This window comes from Schistocerca cancellata, chromosome 7, assembly GCF_023864275.1.
Source record: "Schistocerca cancellata isolate TAMUIC-IGC-003103 chromosome 7, iqSchCanc2.1, whole genome shotgun sequence".
Lineage (NCBI taxonomy): Eukaryota > Metazoa > Arthropoda > Insecta > Orthoptera > Acrididae > Schistocerca > Schistocerca cancellata.
Window position 1 is genome coordinate 185583325 of NC_064632.1, and position 16401 is coordinate 185599725.

Below are 16401 nucleotides of genomic sequence, written 5' to 3' on the forward strand. Positions count from 1 at the left end.
TAAGGGTGGTGGTGCAGTACCTGTACGTAGACAGACAAAAGCACTATTTCTAACGTTGGCAACTAAAAATATCCTAATATTTATTTTGTTCGGTCTTCCGACTGCAGAATAATCTCGAAAAGGGGACTAAAATGCAAGAGAGGCATAACAACCCACACGCAAATATCACACAGAATCATACTGTAAATATTCGCACTTGACGATGAGAATAAATTATCACATGTCGTACTGAGCAAGAAAAAAATACATAACTGGTGCAGTGTTTCGTTATTTAAATCATGAACTGTTAATTGACGCACATTCTGTACATAACTGTACGTGATAAATCCAGACTTCAAAAGTATAGGGAAGAAAGAAGTAATCTGGACAGAAATTAGTCACGTAAGACAAGTAAGTAAACTGAAATGAAATAATGTTAATGTTGGCAGTTGTGTTATGACGTAAAGTCAAGCACCGGCACGCCAGTCGGGAACGATAGAGAAGAAATGGGTGTGATGAGACGTCAGCCAATCGCACGCTGACCGACCCCTCTCCAGGACGACAACACGACAGTAGCAGCTCCCATGTGAAAAGGACATAAGCGCCGCGACCCACTGGTGATGACCCAGTTCGATAGCAGTTTCAACTCTAGTTACTTCGCTTGTACACTATGTGCATCACAGATTTGGAATTGTTTATACTGAAGAAGATTGCTTATTTCCTACGTCGCCCTTTGCTTGCGACACATTGTGTAGTTGCAAAAATTAAGTTCTGCATCCCTTCTTTTTGTAATAACACTCATTAACACGATTTGTTTGAATGTTTGTCTATCGAACCGAGGACGCTGGTTTCCTAGACACCACATACTTCACGACGAACATGGAGACACAAAATAAGTTGTTTGTGCATAAAACACAGTATGTCATCCTCATAATTAATTTTTTTATTAGCATTATTTTTCATTTCTTCTGGTTATATTTAGAATTATACATTTTAATAATGCGTAATTCCAATACATTTTGATAGTGCAACTTCATAAGATTCTAAATCCAGCATTATTATCAACATGTTGTATATGACTGACATTGCAGATAATATTAATACTGCTCAGTTGCGTGGGACCTATACCAAACAGGACTAACAGAGGACATTGAACGTATACAGAGAAAGGCAGCACGTTTGGTCACAGGTTTGTTTCATCCGTAGGAATGTGTTGCAGAGGTACTGAAGAAACTGAACTGGCAAAATCTCGAAGATAGATTAAACTATTCCGAGAAAGTCGACTAACGAAGGCCCGCATCTCGTGGTCGTGCGGTAGCGTTCTCGCTTCCCATGCCCGGGTTCCCAGGTTCGATTCCCGGCGGGGTCAGGGATTTTCTCTGCCTCGTGATGGCTGGGTGTTGTGTGCTGTCCTTAGGTTAGTTAGGTTTAAGTAGTTCTAAGTTCTAGGGGACTGATGACCATAGATGTTAAGTCCCATAGTGCTCAGAGCCATTTGAACCATTTTGGACTAACGAAGTATCAGGAATGGCTTTAAATGTTGACTCTAGGAATGTTCCACAACCCCCTATGCACCGCTCACACAAGGATCCTAAGGATAAAACTGTATAATTTCAGTGTACATAGAGGCATTCAAACACTCTTTCTTCCTGGTCTCCATACGCGAATGGAACGGGAAGAAACCCTAATAACTGGTACAATGGGACATACCCTCTGCCATGCACTTCCCAGTGGTTTGCAGAGTAGGAAAACCTCGACAAGTCTAAAGCTTCTTATCTCTTCCTTCTCAGTATGTTTGGCCAGCGGGAGGTAGAAATACTGGCTCAAGCTTTTCTTCGAGGAGCTGGCTGTACTTTTAGTACAAACGTGCAGTAGCTGATGGAGGCTTGTGGCAAGAAAATACCGATGACTGATGCGATAGTCGAATGGCAGTGTACCTGAAACGGAACTGATTTGCATTGCTTAGTTTTTGTATAACTGTTTCGTGGAACGAGTATTTTAACATCCATTCTTTCTAGAATGAGATTTTCACTCTGCAGCGGAGTGTGCGCTGATTCGCAGGAGAGCTTCTGTAAAGTTTGGAAGGTAGGAGACGAGATACTGGCAGAAGTAAAGCTGGAGTACCGGGCGTGAGTCGTGCTTCGGTAGCTCAGATGGTAGAGCACTTGCCCGCGAAAGGCAAAGGTCCCGAGTTCGAGTCTCGGTCGGGCACACAGTTTTAATCTGCCAGGAAGTTTCATCCATTCTTTCTGTGAAATTGAAATGATCGTATGGCATTGTTGGCCGGGAGGCCCCATCCGGGGAAGTTCGGCCGCCGTGTTGCAAGTCTTATTTCATGTGACGCCACATTGGGCGACTTGCGCGTCGATGAGGATAAGATGATGATGATGAGGACAACACAGTACTCAGTCCACGGGCGGAGAAAATCTTCAACCCGGCCGAAAATCGAACCCGGGCCCATTTGAATGGTAAGCAAGCACGTTGCTACTCAGCTAAGCAGGCGGACATAATACTTCTTCAAAAGAAAAAAAAGATGAAAAAGTTACATTTTGTAATGATTCTATAGGCTTATTATGTAATCAGCTTGAAAGGGGTCAATAAGATCCGATTCATAAAAGTTAAGTGCAACTTGTCGCGTTGTTAGTTGATTCGGGGGAGAGGACCAAATAGCAGGATAGCGGTCCCATCGCATTAGGAAAGGAAGAGGAAGGAAGTCGGCCGTGCCGTTTCAAAGGAATCATCCCAGCATTCATCTGAAGCGAGTTAGGGAAATCACGGAAAACCTGAATCACGACGTCCGGCCACGGATTTGAACCGTCTTCCTCCCTAATGTGAGTCCAGTGTGCTAACCACTGCGACACCTCGGTCGGTAGTGCAACTTGCGCCTTGACATGCTAACGGCAGGTAATTCTGTCGTTTGTTTCTTCGCCGCCATTTCAACACGGCCTCTGGAGAAGGAGATTGCGTCTATGTTTATTTATTTTGCCTTATAGACTCCATTTTCCTTCCCACCTTTACTCCACGTCGTGTGTGTGTGTGTGTGTGTGTGTGTACTAATGGGACAATATGAGTAGTTTTAAATCCACTCCGGTGTGTTGTGAGTCGTTCGTAGGGCCTTAAAGCTTAGCAGTGCCAACCTAAACTTTAGATAGCATGTGCTTAAGCCAGAAACGGTGTTCAGTAACAGAGGGTGGTGGTCCCGTTTCGCGAGGTACAGGTGCCTAGTTGGCAACGGTTCTTTCCCCCAACAGCGCTTGGTGAACGCGCTTCCGAAGAAGAGACACCTTTCGGCGGGACGTGGTAAATTATGGACCCACTTCTGAGAGAACTGCTCTAATATCATCAGAAAAGCAGTCGGTTATTATAATTCGGCTAGAATTTGCAGTTAATTTGGCAGAGTTCTTTGGAAAGATAATGCAGTGCTTTAACGATTCTTGTTTATTCTAAATTTTTATTGTGTAAATTCACATGTTAAACCCAGTTCCATGGGTCTTGGTTTGTCTCGCTAGGATGACTTTTAAGCATGCAATCTAGTGACGGTAATAGTAGTATCAAAAGGACACATCTATCTGCAGTGTGTTTCTGTGGTCTTGTTATTCACGTACCGCATTTGACTGTTGGATTTTTCCAATTTTCAGTGCGGTTTCCTTCGTGAATGATAGGTTGACTTCTGGCCATGAACCAACCACATGCCTCTCAGTTCCAGATCGTCAACATGTGGCCATTCTTAAAGGATAGAGCTCAATCTCCTGGGTGTAGTGAGTACCCGCATACGTGTGTATTTTTTATTTATTTCACATCTTTAGCCAGCCGCTGTGCCCCAGCTGTTCTAGGCGCTTCAGCCCAGAGCTGCGCTACTGCTATACTCGCAGGTTCGAATCCTGCCTCGGGCATGGATGTGAGTGATGTCCTTAGGTTAGTTAGGTTTCATTAGTTCTAAGTCTAGGGGACTGATGACCTCAGATGTTAAGTCCCATAGTGCTTAGAGCCATTTGAACCACAGATTCTGAGTTTATGAAATAAGAAGTGAATCTTGATCATCGATCAACTACCTCCCTCTCAATGCGAGATCATCAACGTGTGGCTATGCTACAGCAATAGATCTCAATCTCGTAACTGTAATGGGTATCCTCACACATGTATATTTCTTATTTATTTTGTGGCTTCTGACTTTATGTAAGATGACAAATTCCTAGCCTTCAACCAACCGTATGTAGTGAATACACAGAGACACCACTGCAATACAGAATAAGTCTCTTGAACTTATTACAGAGTAAGTAATATAGCTACGTATATTTGTGGGAAATTTCTGATGGTTAATGGTTTCTTTTATGTTTGTGCCCTTGTATGTGTTGGTGGTCAATTCCACTAGTGCACCTAGGCGCACCCCGTGGCACTCTCCATTACATTGTTCTTATGAGCACTTGTGTGGGATTGTACCCTGTAAAGGTTTCCATATTGATGTCAATTAATAAATTAATTTTTGTGACCAGTAGACTTCGAGATGACTGATCATAACCCACAATTTCATATCTAATCCCCCATCGAGTTACTTTGAAACTCCCAGGGAATACAAATGAATGTGAACCTTGAATATACTCTATATTAAAAGGGCCTCAAGCGAATGAAAGTAATGAAACATTAGGATATTTCACTGCTCAAGCCATTGTTTATCTCCAGTGTGCTGATCCTGTAATCAGTAATTTCCTATTATAGTTGTCTGCAGCACTTGAATAATAGATTCCTTATCATTTACCTTGTTGGGCCAGTTACGTCGTGTGAAACGTTAATTCACAGGGTGTAGAATATGGCACACTTGAGTGAGATGTGAGTACAAGAGAAGAGCTTAAAGGGTCCGGCGCAAAGTTTTAATGTGTCAGGAAGTTTCATATCAGAGCAAACTCTGCTACAAAGTGAAAATTTCATTAAAGGTCAAAATAAATTCCAAGAGCACAGGGGTCAGCTCACAAGCTTTAACATAATCGTCTGAACTAAAAACAGTGCAAGGACATTTTCTACACATAATTTTTCTTCTCTTTTAAGGGTATTTATTTATTCCATTACTTATGTAATGATTTGCTTATGTAAACTATAGATTTCATGTACATTTTCATCTCCCAGCAAGAAAACCGACAATATCTGCGACAGTGCCTAACAGTTACCCTTAGAACAGTTGGTCTTCTAATCAGCATTCCATACGAGCAAATCAATTGCGTCGTTATCCTTATTTTTACATACTTTAGGTACTGGGGCTAAGCACGACTCTGTTTAAAAAGAATAGCTTGATTTAGTCATAAGTGCGAGTCACTCGTTTCTGCTTTTATGCCCCGCAGCTATTTCACTGCAAATAATATCTGTAGCTGTGATACTGCAGTTAAATAGTATATGTATAGTCTATAATTGTGAGTTAATAAAACACACGGAAATACAAAGTAAAAAATTAATAATTTAATAACAAAGGCTGTGTTCTAACTTCTGTAATTGATGTAGACGTCAGAGAATTACGCTGAACAACGTTTATTCAAGAAAGCACACTCAAATAAACGGGAAATAGTTCTATGACATTCATTTAAAATATAGACAAAAATACCCTTATTAAATGCTTTAAAGTTACATTGAGAGTGTTATGAGAATGGTAGCAAAATCCGCAAGCTAAACAGTCATCAAAGATATGCAAAAGCTAAGTCCATTTCGTGATCACAATACATGAAATATTCACCAGTTCAAAACGAATTCAGAGTTCAGCATTATGATTCACAAATTAACACATGAAATGCGAAGAATAGTAGCCCAAGCAAGTCTGTCTCCTTCCAGGACTCGCCAAAAAAGATCAGAATTGCACCCTTGAGCTCTTCACTCGAAAAAGTCCCAGTCTCTATACGATACCCACTGTGTTCTGCTACCATCTGCTTTTCCATTGGTTTGAGGCCATCCCCACCAAAAAATACATCATGCTTAATTTCTACAGACATGATTTGACTGAACTTGACCACTTCTCATGCTAAACTAATATATTACAACAATATTTAAATAATTGAACCTTTTTAAACATTTGGTCACACTCAGACCTTTCACAATAATTATAAATAACGGTTTGTCCATAACTAAATAAGCCAGTATTCCTGCACAAGTGCGCTCATGGTTAATGACAACTGACTGTCGTTAAATACTGTTTAAACAATTAATTAGACCTGCTTGTCAGAAGTGGCTTTTGGAACTCTATTACAAAGGTGATGTCAGCTCTTAAATTGCCATGATTTTGTATTATCAATTGTAATTAATATTTAAATAATGTTACTGGCAAAACAGTAAACAGTTGATCAACGATCAACTTGTGACCAAACACAACGAACTATATCGAACAAAGAAAAAAAAAAAAAGTCAGCGTGAGTGACGGACTGCCGTCCGGTTTCGATTACCGGCTGGGTCAGGGATTTTCTCCAACCAGGGACTGGATGTTGTGTTGTCTTCATCATCACTTCATCCCCATCCGGCGTGCAGGTCGCCCAATGTGGCCTCGAATGTAATAAGACCTGCCCCAAGGCGGCCTGACCTGCTCCGTATGGGGCCTCCCGGCCAATGACGCCAAACGCTCATTTCCATTGTGGTGGATACGGCATTCAGGTAAATGTTTTTACAATGAAAAGATATAAAAACGTAATAAGTCAAGTAATAAAATAGATACAGGTATTTAGCTTTCAGATACGATATCAATAGTGCAATGCCATTATCTGAAATATCGTATGTTGAAATCGAATGGAGCATTTAAAAGTTGTTAATTCAGAGGTTCATTGTAAAAGTGTTTATTCACTATGAAATATTAACATCTGTAGTTTTAAAGATATTGAAATGTTGATGTGTCACTGGATGTGCCTCATTTTTCTGGAAATGCAAATGTATTCAGATTTGTTTTAACACTCGACTGTGAATTATTATAGACCGTTGAAGCTACATTTCAGCTTGTCCGACACTCCATCATTTCTTGGAGCACGTCCTGCACAAAGGCCATGCAAGCAACAGCTGACCACACTGCTCGTCTCTGCACCTGGTTGACCAGAAACGTTCAACTAGCCAGGCTTTTCTGCAGTGCTTCCTGAGCCCTGGGCCTTCTAGCGTTCAGCCATGTAACAAATTCACCTTAAAAAGTACCAATTCTGGGCAGAAGAATCACTCACCTACATCCGTGTAATGTTACGTTTCATATTTGGACCAATGACTTCAGTATCTGAGGATAAAATATAAATTGTATTTTTAAGTAATTATAACTGCTATAAATTTAATATTTCATTTAGAGTATTAAATTTTGTTTGCTCCAGGCGGTGAATGTCAAAGACAATGGAAGAGTAGCATTGATCATAACAGAAGGCGAGAAATCGAAAAGAAAGTATCACAGAGTCTACTGATAACAGAGAGAGAGAGAGCCATCTACTAGGTGGGACAGACCAATGTTAGTAGAATGTGTGGAAAATGTATAGAACACTTTGTCAAATACTATCCCCCCACTGAAAGTATGCAAAATTGCTCTAATATATCACTGGAATCCTTTGGTCTCTGCAGCAATTCTGACAATAACTGTCCAGAAACAGCTGAGTGTGAGCTACACCATGTGAACAAAAGTATCCAAACACCCCTAAAAACATACGTTTTTCATATTAGGTGCACTGTGCTGCTACCTACTGCCAGGTACTCCATGTCAGTTACCCCAGTAGCCATTAGACATCGTGAGAGAGCAGAATGGAGCGCTCTGCTTAACTCCCGGTCTTCGAACGTGGTCAGGTGATTGGGTGTCACTTGTGTCATACGTCTGTACGCGAGATTTCCACACTCCTAAACATCCCTAGGTCCACCGTTTCCGATGTGATAGTGAAGCGGAAACGTGAAGGGACAGGTACAGCATAAAAGCGTACAGGCCGACCTCGTCTGTTGAGTGACAGAGATCGCCGACTGTTGAAGAGGGTCGTAATGTCTAATAGGCAGACATCTATCCAGACCATCACACAGGAATTCCAAACTGCATCAGTATCCAATTCAAGTACTATGACAGTTAGACGGGAGCTGAGAAAATATGGATTTCAGACTGGTCGCTCATAAGCCACACATCATGCCGGTAAATGCCAAACGACGCCTCGCTTGGTGTAAGGAGCGTAAACATTGGACGATTGAACAATGGAAAAAAGTTGTATGGAATGACGAACCACGGCACACAATGTGGCGATCCGATGGAGGGTGTGGGTATGGCGAAAGTCCGGTGAACGTCATCTGTCAGCGTGTGTGGTGCCAACAGTAAAATTCGGAGGCCGTGGTGTTATGGTGTGGTCATTTTTTTCATGTTGTTTTGCGTGGCACTATCACAGAACAGGCTTACACTGATGTTTTAAGCACGTTCTTGCTTTCCACGGTTGAAGAGCAATTCGGGTATGGCGATTGCATCTTTCAACACGATGGATCACCTGTTCATAATGCACGACCTTTGGTGGATTGGTTGCACGACAATAACATCCCTGTAATGGACTGGCCTGCAGAGAGTCCTGACCTGAATCCTATAGGAACACCTTTGGGATGTTTTGGAATGCCGACTTCGTGCCAGGCCTCACCGACCGACATCGATACTGCTCCTCAGTGCAGCACTCCGTGAAGAATGGGCTGCCATTCCCCAAGAAACCTTCCAGCACGTGATTGTTCGTATGCCTGCGAGAGTGGAAGCTGTCATCAAGGCTAAGGGTGGGCCAACACCATATTGGATTCCAGCATTACCGATGGAGGGCGCCACGAACTTGTAAGTCATTTTTAGCCAGGTATCCGGATACTTTTGTTCACATAGTGTATCTTAATCTCAGCAAATATCAGTTTCACCTCTTTTAGCAACTTGCAAACGTCCTCCAGCCAAAGAGAGGAAGAAAAGGGATGCGCTTCTCAGATATTTAAATTTATTTATTTATTCGTACGGCTAAGGCGCCTCGTCGGGCAGGCCGTTCGCCGGGTGCCGATCTTTCAATTTGACGCCACTTCGGCGACCTGCAGTTGATGAAGATGGTAGGATGATGATGAGGACAGCACAACACCCACTCCCTGGGCGGAGGAAATTCCCCTACCCAGCCGGAAATCGCACCCGGGCCCAGAGGATTGACAATCCGTCACGCTGATCACTAGCTACCGGGAGCGGACGAAATATTTAAGTAAGAAGATAGAAGACCAGAGTCCACAATCAAAATGCTATGAAGCAGCTGTCAATATCACCACCACAAGAGGATGAAATAGACATCTTCAAAACCATGGTTATGACAGTGAAAAAAATTTCATCCTGATATCATTAAGCAGACAAAGATTGAAGTTTTTCAAAACCAACAGCGCTAATGCGGTTCTGATTCACCGACCCTGGATTAAAATGAAAGCTGTTCATCCCCACAGGACTCTTCTACGTCATTTTTCAGGTCCGCCACCGCCATGCCTACAACACATCTTTGTGAAGTTACTCAGGCAAGTGACATTGTCACTCAAACACTTGGGTTTTCACTAAGTGACCTTACAGATGAATAGTGCTAATGTTATACAACAAATTATACAAAACAAGACAATGTTTTGAGTAAGTTTTCATATTGTATTATTCCTATGTAAAACTCACAGGAATGAACGAAATTTGTTTTGTGTTTCTGTGTAGCTGAGTTTTTTGCTGTGTATTACAGCACTGTAAAATATTTGTTTTTTTTTCATATAATTTCATGGAACTAATAAAAAGTTATTAATAATAACTACAAGAAAACTGTTTTCATACAACGCACTTTATTTAATGTGATTCTACTTACCTCAGAGTAAACATTAGTTTTCCAGCAGGTGTTATTGATTACTTTAGTGATTGTCAGGTTCTTATCTCAGATCACTCTTCCAGATAGATAAAAAAGTGACACAAACTGACCATGAGTAAATCCGAAAAATGCTTTGAACCTCACATCATACCTAATTAAGTGGTTGCTAATCAATATGTACAACACATATTTATTCTGTTGATTCAAAAACATTTAACTGACTGTTATTTTGCGCTTTGCGTAAGTCTGGAGCAAATAATTCTCTTCTTCATTGTTAATTCGACACTGATGGGAAAAAAATCTCAGCACGAAGAAGTAGTTGTATGACGTAAACTAAAGTTGGTAGGCGTGTTTCTACATCTGAAAGACGAAGACTATTCAGATATAGCGCCAGTCGCATAAGAGTGGCGCTAGTTGCGCCACTTTGAGTATGCAAATCAGGTTTATTTTCAATACTCGCTGTAACGGCCGTGAGCATGAGTTACCTTTGAGATTGGACGTTGTCTACATCTACATCTACATTTATACTCCGCAAGCCACCCAACGGTGTATGGCGGAGGGCTCTTTACGTGCCACTGTCATTACCTCCCTTTCCTGTTCTAGTCGCGTATGGTTCGCGGGAAGAACGACTGCCGGAAAGCCTCCGTGCGCGCTCGAATCTCTTTAATTTTACATTCGTGATCTCCTCGGGAGGTATAAGTAGGGGGAAGCAATATATTCGATACCCTATCCAGAAACGCACCCTCTCGAAACCTGGACAGCAAGCTACACCGCGACGCAGAGCACCTCTCTTGCAGAGTCTGCCACTCGAGTTTGCTAAACATCTCCGTAACGCTATCACGCTTACCAAATAACCCTGTGACGAAACGCGCCGCTCTTCTTTGGATCTTCTCTATCTCCTCTGTCAACACGACCTGGTGCAGATCCCACACTGATGAGCAATACTGAAGTATAGGTCGAACGAGTGTTTTGTAAGCCACCTCCTATGTTGATGCACTACTTTTTCTATGGACTCTCCCAATGAATCTCAACCTGGTACCCGCCTTACTAACAATTAATTTTATATGATCATTCCACCTCAAATCGTTCCGCACGCATACTCCCATATATTTTACAGAAGTAACTGCTACCAGTGTTTGTTCCGCTATCATATAATCATACAATAAAGGATCCTTCTTTCTATGTATTCGCAGTACATTACATTTATCTATGTTAAGGGTCAGTTGCCACTCCTCGCACCAAGTGCTTATCCGCTGCAGATCTTCCTGCATTTCGCTGCAATTCTTCCTGCATTTCGCTGTTGTAAGTTGATGTTGGTCAAGAAGGCCTTGAAGGCGACAAAGACGCTGTTATCAACACCTCAGAGAGTTTGAACGAGGTCGTATAATAGGGCTACAAGAAGCTGGATGTTCCAAAATGGTTCAAATGGCTCTAAGCACTATGGGACTTAACATCTGAGATCATCAGCCTACTTAGAACTACTTAAACCTAACTAACCTAAGGACATCACACACATCCATGCCCGAGGCAGGATTCGAACTTGCGACCGTAGCAGCAGCGCAGTTCCGGACTGAAGCGCCTACAACCGCTCGGCCACAGCAGCCGGCGCTGGATGTTCCTTCTGCGATACTGCTAAAAGACTTGGCAGGAATGTAGGCACTGTACATTATTGCTGGCAGCAACGGTGACTGGAATGTACGGTCGTAAAAGGACTGGGCTCCGGACGGCCACACGGCACTACCAAGAGGGAAGTCCATCGTGTTTGGCGTATGGCTCCGCCGCGTCGTCCTGCATCTGGAGCAGCGGTTTGAGCAGCAGTTAGCACCACAGTGACATAACGAACTGTTACAAATGGATTACTTCAAGGACAACTCCGAGCCAGAAACCTCATCGCGTGCATTCCACTGACACCAAAACACCGCCGTTTGCGACTTCAGTGGCGTGAAGCGAAAGCCCATTGGGGGGGGGGGGGGGGGGCAGGGCGGAAGTCTGTTGTGTTTTCTGATGAAAGCTGGTTATGCCTCGGTGCCAGCGATGGCTGTGTGTTGGCTAGGAGGAGGACAGTTTAGGGCCTGCAACCAACCTGTCTGTGTGTGACGCTACACCCAAAGTTATCGTCTGGTGTGCGTTTTCGACTAACAGAAGGAGCACTCTCGTGGTTATTTCATGCACCCTGACCGTAAATGTATACGCCAGTCTGGTGATTCGACATGTGCTGCCATTCATGAACAGTATTTCAGGGGATGCTTTCCAACAGGATAACGATCGCCTACATACCGCTGTTGTAACCCAAAGTGCTCTACAGTGTGCCGAGATGTTGCCGTGAAGTGCTCGATCACAAGATCTGTCTCCAACCGAGCACATATGAGACATCGTCGGACAACAAGGCCAGCATCAATCACAACTAGTATTATCCATCCTTGTATTTACCGACCAACTGCAACAGGCATGGAAGCCCATCCCACAAAGTGAAACCTGGGACATGTTCAACATAAAACGTCCATATTGCACGCTTGCATTCAACATCCTGGTGGTTACACCAGTTATTAATGTACCAGCATTTCATATTTGCAGTGGTTTATCTCGCACTTACACTAACCTGTGATCTTGCAATGTTAATCACTGTTGCCTAGACACATTTATTTCCTAAATTTAATTACTCTACGTTATTTATTTTTTGGTGTTGCGGTATTTTTTACGTCAATGTATGTTTAGGTGTCAGATAACTCAGGAGTTTCCTCTTTCTTTCTCCCAAGCAGCCATCAGTACCGTACGATATATTAGCTCTTTGGTTAAACAACAACACTTTGTTTGAACACTCTTCCCAGATAGCTCGTGTGGACTGATTAGGTAATGCACTTGTGGTTTCATTTTCTGGGAAAACACAGATGAGCAACATATTTTTAGTGTTCCTGAGTAAGGGAGCAACACACTACAATTGATACAACCAGGCAGCAAGGAAGAAATGTACTTTTATTGAGTCTAATGAACAGGATACAACAACACAGTTTCTTGGGGCATGAGTCTACACAATTTGGTTCAGGCTGAAACTCAATCGTTGAAGCTGCACTGGAATGTCCAGCGATGCAGTAATCTCGAGGGTGGGTTCCTGGAATGCGTGCTCATAATGACAGAGATTGAGATACGGTGTTGGCCAAAGGCTAGCAGTTTTGAGACAGCTGTGACAAATGGTGCTGGCTCAAATTGATAGGAGTGAACTTGAAAAAAGGCAGATCTGCAGTGTCATCGACTGAGAAGATCAACCTGGCCACCAAAAGCAGCGACAGAGACGTGATATCCTCATCTTGGAAAATCAATTTGGCCGCCGAAGGCAGCAACAGAGGCATGACCTGGTGTGGCTAGGATTTGTGTCGGAATTTCCAGGAGTGTATAACCGAAGGCCCATGGAAGTGCAGCTGGTGGCCTGGGTAAGGAATCCAGATGAGGTATCGCAGAAACCCTACATGACTGCAGAGGTTCTCATAGTCACACATGTTGCCACCAACATGAGTCGTGGAGAGTCAACCACACTGGAATGGTGCAGGGCGTGAATGGTCTGAATGCATGTCGTGTATTGCAATGTCACCTGTCTCAAGGCAGGAGGGCTGGAGAGCACTGCCACGGAACCTTCATCATTACTATGAGAATTGTGAGGTCTCTGAGAAGTGTCTTAGGGTGGGAGACTAGCAATGCCAAATGTGCCACGCATGGACAGTGGGTGACTCACAACTTGAAGGGAAGAGTTGCAAAGGCACTGGAGATGTGGACAGCATGTCAGTGATGAGGCCGGCAGTGGCAGCTACAGTGGGGCCACAGTTGGCAGGTCCAGCAGTGCTGGAGCCAGTGACAGCAGAGCCCATTTTGGTGGAGTTGGTGGATGCAAGGCCAGCAGTGGTGGGGCCAGTAGGGCAGCGCCAGTGATGGTGATTTTAGTGATGATGGTGCTGGTGATGATGGTGCTGGTGATGATGGTGCTGGTGATGATGGTGCTGGTGATGATGCTGGCGGTGATGGTACCAGTGGTGACCGTGGCAGTACTGAAGGGGTCAGGGTGGGTGTATCTGACGAAATCGTCCTGGAAGGTGCTGTCAAAGGTTGCCACTGTAGGAACTGACAAGACTAAGGAAGCAGTGTGAGAGCATAGATTAATGCGAACGTGGTAGGGTGTTGCACGCAGAGGGTGGAGAGGTACTAGGAGGTGGTGGAAGTGCTTACGCCTGTGAGTGCACTGATACAGCTTAAGAACTGGCAAGGAGTCGAGGAGTGGCATGAAGGACAACATGGACTGTTTAGGGTGAATATGAACACTGAAAATTTGAGACGTAGGCTGGAAGGGTAATGAGCCCTGCAGCATTGAGCAAGACACCCCAGACTGTCGAGTGTGTACAGAAGATCGAAATTTCTCATACTAGTCATTGACATGGTCCTATGAGTGAATATGGGACACGGTTGCAAGGACTAAACCTGAATTAAAGAACTGAAGTGCGCGCAGAAGTAGGAGCACTAGAGGAAATGCAGAGATAATCTCATTGTTAAACATCATCTTGCATTGCAGAGGATATGAAGTACTGTTTCTCTCACGTGAAGAAAGCAAGTCTTGGCTCCATCGTCACTTTATCCCTGAAGTAACAGTGGCTGTATCCAGGTGGGTGGGTCTGTAAGAGAAGCTAGAAGTCGTGTTGTAGGCACTGTAAACGAAGCTGAGCTGACATGTCTGTGGGGTATAGTGCCATACTTAAAGGGGATAATGGGCATTGAGAAGACATATATGCAGGGGGGGGGGGGGGGACAGCTGGAGCTAGACGCTAGATACTGAGCCAGCAATCCGCATCGTCATTTTAACGTTCATCACCGAGGGGTGCAACACAATTGATGTATCCAGGTAGCAAGGAACAATTGTACTTTTGCTAAGTCTAATAAACAGAATACAATAAAACACTTTCTTGGGACATGAAGCTGAATTACTTGGTTCAGGCTGAAAGTCAGTCACCAACATTGCATTGGAATATACTTATATAGATGAAGTCATTGAGGCCATGTTTGATGGTGACAGTTAGGCTGCTCGAGGACAGATTCAATGTACACTCCTGGAAATGGAAAAAAGAACACATTGACACCGGTGTGTCAGACCCACCATACTTGCTCCGGACACTGCGAGAGGGCTGTACAAGCAATGATCACACGCACGGCACAGCGGACACACCAGGAACCGCGGTGTTGGCCGTCGAATGGCGCTAGCTGCGCAGCATTTGTGCACCGCCGCCGTCAGTGTCAGCCAGTTTGCCGTGGCATACGGAGTTCCATCGCAGTCTTTAACACTGGTAGCATGCCGCGACAGCGTGGACGTGTACCGTATGTGCAGTTGACGGACTTTGAGCGATAGTGCACGGTACATCCAAACCGTCATCGAACCCATCGTTCTACCATTCCTAGACCGGCAAGGGAACTTGCTGTTCCAACAGGACAATGCACGTCCGCATGTATCCCGTGCCACCCAACGTGCTCTAGAAGGTGTAAGTCAACTACCCTGGCCAGCAAGATCTCCGGATCTGTCCCCCATTGAGCATGTTTGGGACTGGATGAAGCGACGTCTCACGCGGTCTGCACGTCCAGCACGAACGCTGGTCCAACTGAGGCGCCAGGTGGAAATGGCATGGCAAACCGTTCCACAGGACTACATCCAGCATCTCTACGATCGTCTCCATGGGAGAATAGCAGCCTGCATTGCTGCGAAAGGTGGATATACACTGTACTAGTGCCGACATTGTGCATGCTCTGTTGCCTGTGTCTATGTGCCTGTGGTTCTGTCAGTATGATCATGTGATGTATCTGACCCCAGGAATGTGTCAATAAAGTTTCCCCTTCCTGGGACAATGAATTCACGGTGTTCTTATTTCAATTTCCAGGAGTGTAGAATGCAGCTAGGCAGTCAGTTTGAGAACGGGTTGAAGTCCAGCAAGGTGATGGGTGAAGGATGCACCAGCGATGGCTTGGCTGCTCGGACACGACGGTGAGATACCCTCGTTCTGCCAGTTAACGTAAACAGGCTGCAGAATGGCTTGCTGGAGTCTTAAAATCCCGCCCGGAGGAAGGATACTGGGTCAGCATTCAGTGGTCACATGACTTGTGGAAGCGAAGTACGGTGGTGCACGCAAAGCAGCGCTGTTGCAGTGATGCTTACGCCCCTGGCAGCGAGCCTGGCACAAAACGGTACAGTGGCTGTTGCTGGAAACAATCTGGTGTGATTGTGTTGTTGCCACACTGTTGCCATTCGCTCTCCACTGGTTCTGCAAATCGTGTTACACTACTGTATGGTAGGTGGCTGTGTCGCAGACCTAGGGATAGAGCAGTAGTTTAGTTTTGCATCCCTTCTGATGAGGCGCAAAATTTCTGCTAGTAGCAAAGCCCAGCTTAAGGAGAATAATGTGGTTTCTTCTTGCAGATTTTTAATTAAATCTAAACTGTTTATGGTGATGAATCTTTCTAATGTGTAAAAGTAATGTTGTGAGCTTAAGCTGGCAGAACGAACGTTCATGATGAACGAAGGAGTGGGCATTTCTCAATCGTAACTGATGGATAGTGATCAAGATTGAAGAAATGTTTCGAAGTGACCATTGAT